Source organism: Motacilla alba, chromosome 3 (assembly GCF_015832195.1).
Source record: "Motacilla alba alba isolate MOTALB_02 chromosome 3, Motacilla_alba_V1.0_pri, whole genome shotgun sequence".
Lineage (NCBI taxonomy): Eukaryota > Metazoa > Chordata > Aves > Passeriformes > Motacillidae > Motacilla > Motacilla alba.
The window spans coordinates 86,885,218-86,898,232 of record NC_052018.1 but is presented as its reverse complement, the minus strand read 5'-3'; the positions used below and the strand labels follow the sequence as shown (position 1 = coordinate 86,898,232).

General features: G+C 39.9%; 1 protein-coding gene and 1 long non-coding RNA gene across 2 annotated transcripts in view; one reads left to right on the top strand and one right to left on the bottom strand.

Annotated features, from left to right (window-relative positions):
* Positions 1-13,015, top strand: part of EPAS1 (endothelial PAS domain protein 1) — a 76,511-nt gene that overhangs the window by 15,624 nt on the left and 47,872 nt on the right. The window lies entirely within an intron of this gene.
* LOC119698477 lies at positions 93-13,006 on the bottom strand. The gene is made up of 2 exons (XR_005256164.1): positions 8,167-13,006; positions 93-4,884 (listed from the first exon to the last, which is right to left on the bottom strand). It is a non-coding gene; the product is annotated as an uncharacterized LOC119698477 (long non-coding RNA).

Genomic DNA, 13,015 nt, shown 5'->3' with positions numbered 1-13,015 from the left:
TGGCATGGCTTTGGAAAGCTGAAGAGTAGAGATGACAAAATAGTCACTTTAGTATGTTTGTAAACTTACTCAATAGACTGTACTGATTTTTCTCTGTTCTAGTTCCCAGGTCATGTATGATCTTCCAGTATCTGCTTTGAAGAAACAGAAGAATCATTTTCAGGGAAAACATTCAAATTGACTTAGTCATCACAGTTATGTGAGATTGTGTTTAAATTGTCTCATACTATCATTTTTTCCATGAATCCAGGTTATCCAGTTGTCATAGAAAATGTCATGCTGCCTACACGACTTCTTGCAACACTGTCTTTAAATCTGATTAATTTATTATGGAAAATTAACTTTTGCTGTTTAATGTGTGTTAGGAGACAGCTTTTTTGGTCATTTCAAGGCGGCAGTCTGTAGTCTGGTTTGTTACCTTGTATTCTTAGGATCAACATTTTAATGGCTACAGTCCAGCTCCTGCCATACTTGGAAAATTGTCAGAGTAATAGAGTGGTGATACTACTGACATCTAGGAAACCATTTTATAATATTGGGAATATGAGCACTTCTTGGGAGCATGTATAACATATACTGCATTTTTGACAGATGGATGCAAAGCCAGAAATCCTCATATGGCTTGACCAAACAGCTCTAGCAGCATAGTTGCCAAATAAACCAGGGTAACCTCAACATGTTTTGGCCAATGATGGAGAAAAGGAACAAGCTCACTGCCCAGTGATGGAGTTTGGAGTCCTGGATCAGCCATCCAAATATGAATTGTATGGTAGAAGTAGACTGATGCTGGGGTTGGCCCTAAGGTTAGGGAAGACGCATAAGAATTGCAAAAAGTGTTGGGCTGAGCACTGTTCAGCCAGCTGGAGAACACATTTCACTGTCAATAAAGATTTTCTCTCCAAATGGAAGCAGTTAGAGTGATATTTTAGGATCTGACAGTCCATTTCTTTTAATAAGTGTACGTTCCTCCAGTGTGCATAATTTTAAGTGATTTCAAAAAAATTGTTTTGCCTTATAAAGTCAGAGATAGAAATCTACTCTGCATATAGAATAACAAAATTTAGAAACTCTTGTTCAAAAAACATGGGCTGAGCATTAGTCTTTCTTTTGACAGTATTAAAAAGGCACACGTGCTCTCGGAATCCAAATGTAGCCAAGTGTTGGAGAGATCCACGGTTACATGGGCATACTTGCTTTTCCTTTTTCTTTGATGAGTTAGAAATGTGCACATGGGCAGAAGGTTTGAAGGTTTAATCCTCAGCTGTGCAGGCAGACAGTTACCCACTGCAGTCAGTGGGAGTCTTGTCCCAGTAAACAGCATGGGATTGTTCACTTGTATACATGTCTAAATGTGGATCTCAGTCAAGTAAACACACATGTAGCCGTACGCGTTAATCTGCTCTCAGAGCCGGGAACACCCTGTGTCCCTGGCGTCACTGGGGACACAGCCACACCTGGAGCTTCATGCAGGCTTGTGTTAAGGACACTGATGGCCCCTCCAGCGTGTCCTGCCGCAGGAGAGGAGCGATAGGTATCTCTGGGGGTACAGCAGCCTCCGTCACTCGGCTTTTGGCACCCAGAGATACTGCTCTCCTTTGAAGGATGTGTTAGGGCAGATACACGCTTCCAAAATGCCTGTGCTCACAGATAAAGCAGAAGGGAGCAGCTCGCCTAGCACTGAGTATTTTCAGCCTGCATGCCTGCTCCTTCCTGAAGCTGAAGAGCTTGCTTGGTGTTTCGTAGGCTGAACTTTTACAGGAGCAGGAATAAATTCTCATCTAGGGAAGAGTCTGTGTTAAGGCAAACTGGGAGCAGCAGAAATGTGGTTGTGCTCACAGTGCCAAAGAGCGTTAGAATGCTTCTCGTGAGCGGTATGCTGCAGCTGGCAAAGTGACAACGTCTGTGAACCTCTTTCACAGGCAGTGTGCAGGGGGGAATTAGAGACTTCTCATACAGGTTCTGCTGTGGAAAGAGAGATGCTGATATTTATTTTATCTTATTCTTATAATTTTAATTTTTTTTAATGGTACTTGCCCAGTGGTTGTAGTCTATCAGCGGGGAAAGTCAACCTTGTGACATTACAGTAGAACACACCATGTCTCATGCAGTGTGACTTGTACGCTGTCATTAGGGACCTGTGCACGTGAGGGAATGCTGTTGGTGTGTAACAACAATTTTAATGCATGCTATAAAATCCCGTCTCATTAAGTACTGAGGACCTCAGGAGTTTTGGAAGAGCTTCTCCTACTGCCTGATGTAGTAATTCAGTATACTTAGCCTCTTAGAGGATAGATCTAATAACAACAATTAGTACATTTGTATATTTAAGTATGCTTAAAAAGCTTAAATGGATGTGGTTTGAAAAAGTGAAATGAAAGAACAGTAAAATTAACATTAAAATCTAGCATATGCTATGGTGAGGAAGTATAGTCTTAGCCTTATTCACAAAAAATAGAGATCTGAAAAAGTTCCTGGTTAACAGATCTGTCAAAACAAGCAGAAGTGAATAGTAAATGTTAACTGTTGCTTGTGGTGTATTGGGTTTTTTGTTTGAGTTTTTCAAAGTATTAGGAATGTGGTGCTGTGCAATAAAAATTACTATAAAATGTGACACAAAAGTCCCAGAAAGAACTATAACATCTTACACAGTGTTCACACTTCAGTTTCTCTAAATAGGAAAAAAGTCCCAGATTTTTTTTGTTTGCTTTAGTAAGTAAGTATGGGAAAATTTTTGAAAGAAGAACTTAATGCAAAGGGAGCTTTAAGAGAGGACAAGAGGCGCTTTCCTTTTGCTGTTACTAGAACCCCTGTGGGCTTGGTGAGGTGTTTGGGTGGAGGTGGCAGCACCGATGCTGCCTGGGCACTGGGGAGGAGCCGAGGGGCTCTGCCCTTCCTGCGGAGGGAGCTCTGTTCAGCAGCATGGCTCTCTCCTGAGGAGGCTGCTCTAGGCTGGAGGGCTGGCAGGACAGGACCAGGAGCTGTGAAGGCTGATGAGCAGTTCTTGTCTCTTGAGTGTCGTGCTGGCTCACCACAGCAGGCAGTTTCAAAGGGTTTGCTGAGGCTTGGGTGTGTGCTGGACTTCAGTCATGAAAAGCACCTGTAGCCACCGCTGGAGGTTTGACCAAACAGACTTTCTTGGGGTCCATGCTCAGGGGAAGGCTGAGAGGCACAAAGGCTGGGAGAATGTTTTGGGGAAGCATCTCTGCTTTCTGTGTCCTCTTTGAAGTGTCTCCTGCTTGAAATGGGCTGATGGGAAGATGCTGGGCTACATCAGCCTTTCACCTTGCCTGCCAGGGATATTGCTGTTTTCTCCTCTGTAGGAAAGGGTACATCAAGAGGACAGGAAGGGTTGATGAAGGGGAAAACCAGATTTATTTTCATTCTGTCCAAATCAACAGCAAAACTCCCTCCCACTGATTTCAGTAGCTATACATGCTTTTTGACCACACATCTCAGGGTTGTATATCTAATATGTTAATATGTGTATGAGCCAATTTTTAGTCTGATGTTTAATAGGTAAGGGCTCTTACAAAATTTTGGTTTTCCTCCCCCCCCCCGCCGGGAAAACAAACATTTGGTGCTAGAAACCATAATTATTACATACCAATTATTTAGGCTTTTCACCAAATTACATGTGGTTCTTTCCACAGCAAAACACATTTTTACATACCCGTAGTACGATGCTAACCTTGGCCTAACTCTGGGGGATTACAGAGATAAGATACCAACCATGGTTAGCATCATCTTCTGATAAACTGGAGCATCAGTAGGGTGCAGAGCTACAGCCTTGAAGGCAGAGAAAATGGTATTTAGGGCTCTTTGAAAATCTTGGTTTAGGGATTGCTTAGGAATGATAAACAGATTTTTGCAAGGTTTTATGGGGACACCATTGTTAACTTTTGCAATAATTATTGAACTGCTTTCTTGTTGCTTGAGAACTGGTACTCTCATTTGTTTGTCACTGTTCAATCATTGGAATGAAGCACTTGGTAACAAATTGCAGCATGGGGAAGTACTAAGGTTGTCTATTTCAAGCAACATTTGAATACTGAAAACATGGGTAAAATGAAAGGCGAAGGTTAATGATTTAATAATAAGGTCCCCAGGACCGTGCCTTATGTCTAGAAGGCAGTAATTTGCATTTGCTTCCTGTAGGGCGACTTTACTGAGGAACTGAAGGCCCTTAGCATATGCAGATGCTGAAACTCTTTTATGCGTCTGGTACTATTTAAAAGGTACAAAGTCTGTGGTGGAGACTTTAGAGATGTCAATGGAGAAGGAGTGAAGCACTGACAGACAGAAGGTTAGGCAACTCCTGGTGTAGGCAGGGAGTGACAAAGAGAGGAGATGGTTATGTGCCCTCCAAAAAGCTGGGGGGACACTGGGATGGTTAATGAAGGCAAATAGGCTCTGTTTAGGGGAGGGATGTATGTGCTTGATAGAATTGCATATACAGCAAATCTCCTTAAATACATTTCGTGGTTACCACTACTTGTAACAAAACCATAATTACAAAGCTGTTCTTGTTTTTGAAATGTCATGTGCCAAACAAGTCACAGATATTTGTAGGGCGTGGTAATGTATCACCTGAGTGTGAAAAAGATAGGTTTATGGGTAGCAGCTGTACTCACAAACCAGCTGAAGCTAAATTCTCATTCGTGTCACATTGTGAAAATTCAACTTTCCCCAAGTATTTGACGTTGGCTTCTGCAGAACCTGCAGCAGACGTTGCGGGCGGTGGGTGGCTGTAGACAGGGCATCTGGTGGAGCAAGAGACTGGCAGCCTCAGGCTCTTCAACACTTCTCTGATGCTGGTCAGGCTGTGCAGTACGTGCAACACCATCATTATTGTCCCTTTGTTCTTCCCCAGTGCTGTATGAATAGCTTGGGGCAGAAAAAAATCTCCTTATGTTGAGCTTGCTGAATATCTTGTGAAACATAGTAGATTCTCTTTGCCTTTTTGATCATGCTGATAGCTTATTCTGGAAGCTATCAGCATGATAGGTTCAAGGAAAAATGTTTTTTTGGGTTTTTGTTTGAGTTTTTTAGATTTTAATTGTATTTTATTGGTTGATTGGAGGCAGTATTAGAAGAGTGAGTCCTAAGCACAGTTGGAATGGCAGGTTCCTAGACAGTTCAGCACACACATCCAACAGCCTTCCCTCTCCTACTGATTTCCCTGATGTTGTTTGAAGATAAATTATAGACTTGAAATAGTGTACAGGTCAGATGCCTAGCACGAGAGCCAAGGGCTTGAGCTCTGGCCGAGTGGCCAAGCTCCCGCCAGGCGTCCCCCAGGTTAGCTGCAGGGTATTGAACTCGCTGCTCCAGTCCAGCTTGTAGAGCTCACAGTCTCAAATTACTCAAAATTGTTCGCTGGATCTCTGCTCAAAACAAACAAAAAATAGTGAGCACCCCCCAAGTCCTTTTGTAAAGCTTAATAATAGTTCACAAATAATCCTAATACATTAGGGAAAAACCACACTATTTATAGCACAATATGTCCAATGTCTGCAGTAAGGGATTGGTTTTGTTGTCCTTTCACAGCGTGTTTTAAAGAGTGTGAGAGCACAAACTGGTGCAGACATGAGTACTAGTAGGACTAGCTGAAAACGTGGCCATTTTGTGCTTTTGCCTGCCCTGCATATGCCCTGTTGAGTACTAATGGGACTGTATGGGATGTCACTGGCTACAGCACTTTTGCTGTTACATATAAACTAAATTTAAGGAACTTCTAGTGTTTGTTGTGCACAGTGAACCTCTGGGAAAGCTTCAACCTTTGACCTCTGTAGTGGGTTATGACAGGGAAGATTCGTAAGAGCTTGATTTAGACTCATCTCTGGAAAGCTGGTTAAAAATATTCAACTACCATGTTCTTCCTCCTCCCCCAACTCAGTAAAGGTCCTCTTAAAATACATACTCTGACACTTCATTTTTGTCATTTCTTTGGGAGCCCTGTAGGGAAGGCTGCTAGTAAGGAAATGATTAAATTATATTCATGGTTGTGCTTTAAAATTGCCTTGGTGGTAGTCCAAGAAGTATTTTCTTGCTCTTCCAAATTTCCATGTGCTTTAATATTAATCAATTTTCATCAATGTGACCTGCCCCAGCAGTAACATTTGTTTGTAATTGGATATGTAATGTTTGTAAGAGATAAACTTAATTTAATTTTTCTATCTGAGACTTTAAAAAATCTTATTCTGAGAAAAATGAAGGATTTATTAGAAAATATAAAGACATTTGACAATATTGGGGTAATATGTCACAAGCTTGAATAGTCAATAAAGAAATTATGGTAGCAGAACTCATTAATTTTGCTTCTACAAAATAGAATATTCTTTCTTTGAAATACTTTGTTACCAGCTTTTAATTTTGTATTATATGTTAATAAATGTTTATGCTTGGGTTATGGCAGCAATTTCAGACTGAACAACTGGTAATGGCATTATTTATTGCCTTTGAGAAAGAGCCCTTTTATGTGTAATTTGTATATCACAAATTAGAACTATCCTAAGTATCTAAAATTAAAGAATATATATATATATATATATATACTTAATGGTAACACAAGTAGTCTTCAGACCAAGCCAGAATATCTGGCTGTCAGTTCAGACTTTGAAATTCTGGTTTTCTAATATGGCTTTTTTGTTAAGTCCAAGTGAAAGGCTATTTCATAAAAGAATAGAAGTGACTGTATTCTTTTGTTAGAATGGTTATTACTAATGACTCATTACTTGCACTTTTAGAGCAGTCAATAATATTTTGTTGTTTTTCTTGCAAAATTCTTTGTAATCAAAGCCATTAAACTATCGTTTAAATGGGGAGCCCGCTGTTTGCCCAGAACAGCTGCCTTGCTACATTAGCTTCTATAAATAAGTTTATTATTTTAGATGAAAGTTATAAAGCAATCTGTTTACCTCTACTGAAGTAAGTAAAATAGCTGAAAACATTAGTAAAAAAAAGGATGAAGAGGAGCACTGGAAAAAAATAAAGTCCTCCAAGGGTTCTTTATGCTTATTTATTATTTTAATCAAGCACAACCTCTCTGTGGTTTTGTGGTCTTAAGAAAACTGGAAGGAGGGAAAGTGCTATTTCACTCTTCAGTTGACTGAAATGTAGTATTTTCCTTGTTTAAAATATTGATTCTCCCTGATTGTCCTGAGATGTTTTTGGAAGCACATAAAACTGAATGGAGAAAAAATATGAAATATAAAAAAACACAGAAACTTGCGTTAACCGTGTGGAGAGAATAAAACCATTAGCATGAAATCTGTTCTCCTTTAGAAACACATATTGGTTATAAACAGAGACTCAGTGCTACATGCTGAAAATGTGGTCTAAGAGCTTTAATTTACCTTCGTTTGTTAATGTTAATGGACAGAGCAAGTGCTGGAGCTGTTGTAAAACAAATCTGTTTTCCTTTTGTCTGCTGTGCCAGATAATGAAATAAAAGCTAAATTATCACTGATAAAAGTAATTTGCAGTAAAGCATTGATAAAAATATAACAACAGAGCTTGCCATTAGCAGTTTAAATGGATAATGTTTACTTGTAACCTACTTCTGTCCTCTGTTTTTTATTGTCTTCTCCCCGTTCCCAAACGAGGAAGGGCCTTTTCAGTAGAGGCTTAAGGCAATAAAATTATGAGTATACTAAATCCTGGCATTGGTTTCTGAGGGATAGCTCCTACTTTTTCCTCTTCTTTTTCTGTACTACAGTATTGCCAAGTCAAAGTTTGTACACAGTTTGAAGTGCAATTACCTATATTATTTTATCCATCCCACCTTGAGGAATGTGTCTGCTAATGACAAAAACTGAGAAAATTATTTCTGTCATTGCAGCACTGGTAGCTCCTACCATGAGTTACACAAAGCAGTTACTGTGAAGGTCTTCATTCTTGATATTCAAGTGTGAGACACATACTTTCCTTTCTGTCTCTCTGTCTGTGTCTTTTTCTTTTTTTTTTTTAATTTAATATTTTAAGATGGAGAAGTTTGAAGTTGTGTCCCAGTTGCTCACAAAAATTCAGGAATGAGAAGGCAAATACTTCTGAGCCCCCTTCTTGGTTTGTGTGTGCATGGTGATTCTAATGTGTACATATATGAATGTGCACACATACAATCTACAAACATTTAAATTTTACCATTTTCTTGTAAACCAGACTTACCTCTCATCATTTTTAAATGCTTGGACTTCTTATTACGTTGACAATGGGTAGCCAGTGTCCAGGGTAAAACATTAGCCACAGGGTATGTGAAGGATACAAAAGCTGGACATGCTCACCGGTACATCTGTAGTTTGTAAAAGTATTTATTTAAAGACTTTCAGTTCTGGGTGACCAAATAGGGAACCACTGCTAAACTCTAGCTGCAGTACTTAAAGTATTTTATAGTTGCAGCCTGGACACTGCTGTACAGTGCTTGCCAGTTTGCAAATGTCAAGGACAGTTACCCTCTCACATGCCTAAATTACTTGCTCCTGACCATCCTTCAAAATACCTGCCCTTTCTCCAGCTCCTTCTCCAGCTATTGCTGCCAATTTCTGTTTCACTGTGTGACTGCAAGGACTGTAATCCTGGGGAAGACTAGGTCTTGTTGGTCCACACAATCTGTAAAGTATATGAACTCCCTCTCCTTACCCTAAAAACTAAGACAATGGCACCTGAAAAGGTGGGGAAAGTCTTTTCCTGTGTGTAGCTGTGCAGATTATTAGCTAGAGCACATAGTCTTGCTAGTCTTGGTCATGTAATTTCTTACAGGCCCAGGCTAATACAATGTGCAAAGGTACTATTGTTTTACTATTTTATTATGCACTAATGTCTTGATATTTTCATATGTAATGTAAGAGAAAATATCACACATATGAATTTTCTAAAGTGCTTTTATCTGACAAAAACCTTTGTGTTAATCTTGTAAGCAGTGTGGGTCTGTATTGTACTGTAGTGCCTTAGCATTTATTGTGGCTGATGCTGTTTTTAGAAATAATACTATTATTTAAAATAATAATAATAAAATAATGTTATAATACTTTGAGCATTGCTTCTGTATTGTGCCCATTCTCTGGGTAATCCTTTGTTCCCACTGCAGCTTCAAAGTGTTTAGAAAAAAGGGTAGGGTGCTATTAAAAATGTGTTTATGGCAGAACAAGTTACTGAATTCTTTTTTGTCAATACTGGTCAAATACATGAAAGTTGTCTTCAAAGGTGAACTTAGTGGCATAATATTTAGATAGCAATACAATGGAGTAATAACAATGCCATACTGTAAGAAACCCTAAGTTCCAGTTGACTGATATAAATGCAAATTTAGGGCAATAACCTGAAGGTATGGTGGCAGAGGTCTGTTTGCAGGGTAGAGCAACAGCTAGGCAGGATGTGATGCACAAGGTGATTCTGTTCATGGCACGTTAAACACAACTTCAGTGAAGTTAAACTTTGAGTAACATCAAAGCTGTATTATCATGGCTGGTTAACAAAGCAGTGTAATGTGTTGGCACTGTGTTTACACCTGAGAGAGAACAAAATGGAGTAGCAAAACAAAAGGAGTGTGAGTGCCAATGTAGATAAATGGGAAACTCTGCTGTTTGTCATATTTACTTACTTATTTGTGATCTTGTAGGTATGATTGGATGTTGAACAAAGCAGTTTCACTGCAGAAAATGGTCCCCAGTTCCCTGATGACAGAGTGAAATAGAGAGGTAGCTCCCAAAACTACTGAAACAGTAGCATGAAAGGAAATAGGAAAACAACACCTTTGGTGAAAGCTCAGTGTAAAATACAGATGGAGATGCAGAATTAAATCCTCAGGACAGCTAGTCTTAGGCTAAGCTCTTGTTTGAACTTCCAATTCACCTTCAGGGAGGAGGATGCAAGGGCTCAATTCCTCCTGGCCTGTGATGTGAGTGCCAGAAGCACACTAGAAAATGAGCCAGTTTAGGTTAAGTGAGCAGTTGGACCAGGGATAAAGCATGTAAGATCAGAGATATTTGGGCAGACAGCCATGGAAAGAAGCTTACTCAGGCTAAATTGGAAAAGGCTTTTCAATAAATGAAATTAAAATGAAATGAAATGGACTCTGCTTCACAGGACGGGTGTTCTCACTAGGGGAGCACTTAACTTTCTGAGGAGGGCTGGCAGTGGCCTTGCAAGAACAGGGGGTAGCATGGGGCTCACTGAGCAGGTAGTCATAGGAACTTGCTATGGATGAGGACACAGCAAGCTTGTGAGCAGAAACATGGGAAAATACTTGAGCATACAGAAAAAAGATCCTGACATAAGGTTTGTTTTAGTTTTTTGGGTTGAAGGGTTGCTTTGGTGTTTTTTTGAGGGCTGAGTTGTATCTGCACAGTTGCAGTCATGTATATTTGTATGAAGTTGCTGCTTAAAAGAAGGTACATTTTCATCTTCTCTTTAAAGTTTTTATCCAGTATCTTTTCCTCTTCTTTACTGGATCCCTGTAGGAATAAGAAGTGTATCTTTCTTGATGAAGCTGTTGTGCAGACTGAACCCTTTTGTTCTTAAAAAGTGTTATTCATGGAGTTAAACAGAATTAATCTTTGTCCTCCTGACAGTTCTCAAAGCCTGGTTAATTAAGATGATCAGTGCTTGCATAACCAGGACTTAACAAAGTCCAGATGTTCCTGTATTTCAGGCACACCTGCACCTTTTCCCCTCTGTGAAGCAAGACACTTAAGGTGAAAAGTTCTTGACTCCTCTCTTTATCTAATTTTAAGTCTGCACTTGGAAATGTTTTCCATATTCTTGAAGTCTTTTTACACTTACGGGATTTTTTTTTTGGTTGTGTGCTTTCCCTTTCCTCTCCCTAAATCTGCTGACGGCACTCCCAAATCTTTATCCCATTTTCTGAATTGTGTTATCTACTTCCTCCAGAGATGGTTTGATAAAAATCTGGTTTCCAGTTCTCTCCATGTTTCAGACTTCTGTGTGGAAGAGAACATAATTTAATGAACTTCTGTTTGTGGTCTTTCTTGCTTTTTTATGGTTCTCATTTCAAATGCTCCTCAATATTTTATTTCTTTTTCTCTACTGAAATAGATTTTTATTGAGGCATTGGAAATGCTAAATCACAGACTAGTTACAGATTCATTCTCTCTTGGCCTCTGGAATTATGTGAAACTCTCAGTGTTTTCTATAATAGACTTATAGGAAAAGTTACTTTTTTTCCTTGCAGAGCCCTTGTTTTTTTCAACTTTTTCCAAAACTGTTGTTTCTACCTACTTTCTCTTTTAAATCTTTATCCCTCTTTCTTGGTAGCCAAGTAGCAGAGTTGATATGGATATCTAGATGTTCCTTCCTATGCTGGACAGTCACTGCCTCTTAATAGCTGATCTGGTGTAAGGAGTGTGACATGTCCCAAGAGAGTCAGAGAGAAAACTATTTCCTGTTTATTGGCATTAAAACAACACAAGAAAACATAAAACTTACTTCAAGAGTTGTGTTCCAATCTCACATTGGTGCAAGTCAGGATAACTCCATTTAAGTTAGTGTGATGAAGCAAGGATTGATCCCAGGGACAGGTGTGATGTGATTCCTCCGAGAAGCACTAGGAGGGAAGACCTTGCCTTTGTAGTATCACAGGCTAGTCCTTCATCATGAGCTCTGTTGTGTCCTCCCTGTGTCCTCTTCCTTTGTACCACAAGTATCGTTGTTTGGATGGAGTTTCAGTTGTTTTTTGCTGTCCCTCCTCTCCTCGGGTCCCCTGTTTGTGCATGGGGAGGCGTGTCAGTACTGGATCGCTGCTCTGAGTGGGAGTCAGAGGGGTCAGACATCTCATGTCAAGTAAGTTTTTCCCAGTGGTTTAGTTGCTGTTTTGTTTTTAATGCTAAAATGAGGAAGTGAGGATTTTAATACTTCAAGATGATCATTTAAATAAATGCAGCTCCCAAAAACGTGGGAAAGATGTTTTGAGATTGGCTTTGCAAAGCTGTTCTAGTCAACTGTACCTCAGAGGGTATGCTCTATGGCATTCCATCCTTCCCATGTAAACACTAGGGAGGGAGAGGTCGCAGAAACAGGCTTTGCAGCTGCTGCCTGTAGCCACTCTTTGCATTTTATTGTCCAGAGCAATGTCTGTAGAAATGTGTGTGCCTGGCCCAGCGAGCGCTGATGGTGTGTGACAGTGAGTACGAGTGACAACAGTGACTCTGGAAGCATCTGAGGAGTGACTTGCTGTGGCTGCTACCTGTGGAAGGCAGGAGGGGAAACAGCATTACCAGAGGCAAACACTGGATTTTCTGGGAACTGGGGTGGGGAGTGTTTGCTTGTGTGTGGGTTTTTTTTCCTCCCGAAACCCCACAACTTATCTTGCTTGTTTCTCTGTCTCTCCTCTCCCCTCTGGCCAAAATCGGCTTTGTAATTCTTTGCTCTTTCCTGCTTGACCTGATGTTTTCTCATGTTAAACGTTGGGTTTGAATTTGCACCTAGTTTCTGCACAGAACATAGGAGTGATTCAAGACCTGTTGGTTAGGAGGTTTTCACAGTATGAACAGAGACTGAAGTGGTATTGGGTTGGTACACCAGTGTGCCCAAAATAACTTAAGGCCTTTAAAAATAGGCAGTAAGAAATAAATTATAATGGAGGAAAAAGAAAATCTGTACAAATATTTTGACAGTGAAGGTGACTGACCAGTAGAGCAAGTTTCTAAATGCTGCAGTGGGGTTGGCTTTGGTTCTCCATCCTTGAAAGCTGCTTAAGTTGGTCAGACTGTTGTTTTAAAGAAATGCTCAGATTCCAATTGTATTAATTCAAGTGAATCATGCAACCTCTGATCTACAGGTTAGACAAGTTGTTGGCATTCTTCATTTCTGGGCTGATGAGGTTTGATGCTGTCATTCATCCTTCTCCCAGAGCTGTCAGCAAGCTAGAGCTTCAGGGAAACAAATCTTCATTCAGATTTTTAATAAAACCTGCTGTAATCACAATGAACAAAATCCTTGTGTCTGCAGAGGCACAGACCTACACCCTACCTCAATATGAGTTGGAGTTTAATTGAAATAG